Source organism: Etheostoma spectabile, unplaced genomic scaffold (assembly GCF_008692095.1).
Source record: "Etheostoma spectabile isolate EspeVRDwgs_2016 unplaced genomic scaffold, UIUC_Espe_1.0 scaffold456, whole genome shotgun sequence".
In the NCBI taxonomy this organism is placed as follows: domain Eukaryota; kingdom Metazoa; phylum Chordata; class Actinopteri; order Perciformes; family Percidae; genus Etheostoma; species Etheostoma spectabile.
In genome coordinates, this window is record NW_022605612.1 from 513,101 (window position 1) to 516,846 (window position 3,746).

General features: G+C 38.2%; 1 long non-coding RNA gene across 1 annotated transcript in view; it reads left to right on the plus strand.

Annotated features, from left to right (window-relative positions):
- Positions 1-301: 301 nt before the first annotated feature.
- Positions 302-3,746, plus strand: part of LOC116686715 (uncharacterized) — a 22,057-nt gene continuing 18,612 nt past the window's right edge. The window contains exon 1 of the long non-coding RNA XR_004331338.1: positions 302-314. This is a non-coding gene — a long non-coding RNA (uncharacterized LOC116686715). The remainder of the gene's footprint in view (positions 315-3,746) is intronic.

Consider the following 3,746-nt stretch of genomic DNA (forward strand, 5'->3'; position numbering starts at 1 on the left):
ATCTCCAACCTGGCCTGGGAACGCCTGGGGTTCCCCTAGTCGGAGCTGGTTGATGTAGCTCAGAAAAGGGAAGTTTGGGGTCGTCTGACCCAGTCCAGATAAGCAGAGGAAGATGGATACATGTTGATTAAATCTCACAAGTGTGCACATGTAAAAATGTACACCCAATACGGATTAAACAAACGTAAAGATAAATCCAACAAACACACAATTCAAGGTTCAAATCAAACGTTCCTATATTCAACACAAAATTAAGAAAAGCACTCAAATTCCCCCACAAAAAATGTATTGTCCAGATTTCCACAGAAGAGAAGGTCCATACAAAATTATAGAATTATATAATGCTGTTCTATCCTATCCAATATGTCATATATTTCTAAGCAGATTTGCTATACTGTATTCTGATAAATTGTTCCCCCTCCCTTCTCCTCTCCCCCTGCTGACTGATTGTTGGTCCCCCCTGTGCCACCCCACCCCAGTTTAAAAATCCTGGAATTGCCCCTGCCCCTTGAGGGAAGTTTGTGATTTTTGTTGTTTTGGGCTGTATAAATGAAATAGACTTGGCTACAGGCTGTAAACTCTAATTCTTGTCATAAAACTAATTTCATAAAACAGTTGGGCACTGTAGTTTTTAGCAATTATTACTCAAACATATGTTGGGGACTTTTTTAAAACATGGATTAAAACTTATTTTGTTTGCTATTGAGTATTTTTCACAGCAGGATATTGTGGAATTGATCATATACAATGATGTAGCATGTTACCCAGGGAAGGGTTTTTAATTAGCTTTTTAATGACGGCTTTGGTTTAAACATAAATAACAATACATCAATTCAACAGGATTAGATAATAATAACGAACACATTATTAACAATCTATATTAACAATAATAAACAACAAAATAATTAATATTTTTTATTAGGAACCATTTGTCGGTTTTGATGACCTTTGTTGACAATGGTAAATGGACTATTTATATTGCGCTCTTTATGTAGGTTTATGATTTGACATCTTTATTTGTACTATATATTGTCTTCCTCTTTCAACAGCTTGTTGAAATCTGTATCCTTCAATCTGAGTGCCACACAAAAATAAACACAGCACATTTACAATTACTTTGTCTGGGTTTGCGGTATATTTGCAAGTTTTTCCAGCCAAAACTTTGATTTTCCAGCTTGCTCCGTCAGTGTTGAAGGAGTTAGCTAAGGCTAACGTTAGCTAAGCTGACGTCACGACCAAACGTTTGTGATTGGTTATGGCAGATCCGTAGCGGCTCTGGGCAGATCCAATACTTTTAAACTTCAACAGAGTACCCACCTTGAAGGAGGTTAACACTTCTAAAGTGAGAGTGGCCAGTGGCCAGGAAGTTTATTTTGAAGAAGATAGGAGATGTACTGTCAGCAAATCAGGCAGAAGCTTAGACTGTTGACCTGCACGAAGTTCACTTACCTTTGAGCTGCTGAAAAGAATGGAGAGAAATCCTTGCGTCAAGAACAATACCTACCTCATGAAGATATTGTAACAAAAGTTGTTAAAACTGATTTAAAAACTTCTTGAGATAATCCATTGTTGGGCCCTGGACCTGTGCAAGTGCAGTCAAAGACACCTACTGTTAAGAAACAAATGGTTTACATGTGTAAACCTTGTTTCTATCATCGTGTGACGCACAAGAAATGTATGGTCAGATTTTACGTAATTTTGTCTGTTTTATCTTAGGATATTATTTAAATGAGAGAGAACCGTTTGATATAAGCCATAATGGCTAATCATTTCTTTCTGCTAAGAGTAAAAGGCTCTTTATAGTACAGCATTCTTAGTGCTGCCAGCAGGGGGCAGTGTGGCGTTGCGCGTTGCTCTAACGGACACTCAGTGAGCGGACTCTCGCTGCTTTGTCATTCTGCTGAGCAAAGCTGTACTGAATGCAAGAGCTCGTCTCCGGTTAATATTTTCTTCTGTTTTACGGGTTTGTGAAGCTTTAAAACTTGTATACTCATACAGATATGCTTAAACTGTTTAATTTCTAACCTTAGAGCAGTTTGGTAGAGGGAAGATAGTACGTTTGATATGGTTTGTGTACCAGGAGATGAAGAGCATTGTGGTACTTACGGTCGCGGCTGTCACAAGATGGCGCCGGCAGTAAAAACAATGTGTATTAGTATTTTATTAAGAAACTAATGTAAAGCTGTTGAAATGACAGAAACAAGGTTTACACAACAAAAGCAGTACAGAAGAGACCGAAATGCATGTTTCTTGCATGGAGATATGTCTGTATCAAGATCTGTTAAGAAATGAGTCTAAACCTGTTGAAATGACAGCAACAAGGTTAAAACATCACAAAAAGCTCAGAAGAGGCTGAAACACATGTTTCCTGCATGGAGATGTGTGTTTAACAGCTACTGTTAAGAAATTAGTGTAAACCTGTTGAAATTACAGAAATAAGGTTGAAACATAACAAAAAGCTCAGAAGAGGCCAAAACGCCCGTTTCCTGCATGAAGATGTGTGTTGAACAGCTACTGTTAAGAAATAATAATAATAATTTTTTATTTGTAATGCACTTTACATTTAAACAAATCTCAAAGTGCCACAGTAAGATCATAAAAGCAAGGTAAAAAAAAAAACACAGTGTAAATTATCTATATAGTGCACAACTTTTTGTGCAAAGTTAACACTAGACGGCCTACGTCATTTTGACGGTTTGAAATTTATTTATGTAATAACTTTGCTGGATAAAAATACAATCCTGCTGGTACCTGACTTTTCCTAAAAGGCTCTATATTTAATTAAAAATAGTTTTATATACATTACACACTAGGCAAAGAAATAAATCACTTTTCCTATTTCGGCCATACACGGTCATTGTGACCGCTCGGATTTTCCGGTATTGTTTTTAATCTTTCGCGCGGTTGAAGATGCATATTGGTTGCTTGTTACCATCAGCGTCTCTGCCAAAGAAACATCATAAGCGTCTTGAGTAACAGGGTGGGAATCAGCGATGGGCCGAAGGACAAGCCAGAGTTGAACGCTAGCTACCACAATGATACGGCGTGGAAAGACTCCGTTCTGAATCAGAAGGCACGCCGGGCGCTCGCCTGTGAAAGGAGCGGTACACGGAGCTAGATGGACGTTGGCTGCCTACGTGTTCATGTAACTTTATACATCCTCCCTCAACTGCTGGAATCGTTGCACACATCCTCTCCAAGGAGTGCACCAGCAGTAAAATTGTCCGAAAGAAAGTTCAGGCAGAACTGGCAGAGAGCTGGACAGACAGTTTAGAGAGGAGAAAGGGAGCGGGGCACAGTCCGAGCAGCGCTGCACACCACAGCAGACACCAACACGGAGGCAGTGACAGGTTAGGTTAGGTTATAAATGTTCAAATAAGATACTTTTAGGTGTTATTTGCATGTTATAAGTTATGTTGAATGAATTTACACACCATATTTTACAGATGTGAATGGAATAATTATGTTTTACTATGCCATGATATGAATTATTGAAACACCTGGGCAACTCAAGTGTATAATTAAACACGTATAATTTTACATTTTGGTGTTATTTTGCTTTTCTAAAGATATCCTAACACAATACCTGCATCAGAGTTTAGAGTTTAGAATCTTGTGGTCAAAATGACCGCTTACGGCAGTTCTAGTAGTTATGGAATCCCGGCAGTTCTATTGTTAAAACTCATAAGTTCTGCTAAAAAGAAATATTTTTAGTCCTTTTTTAAAAGTCTCAAAAGTCTGTGGTG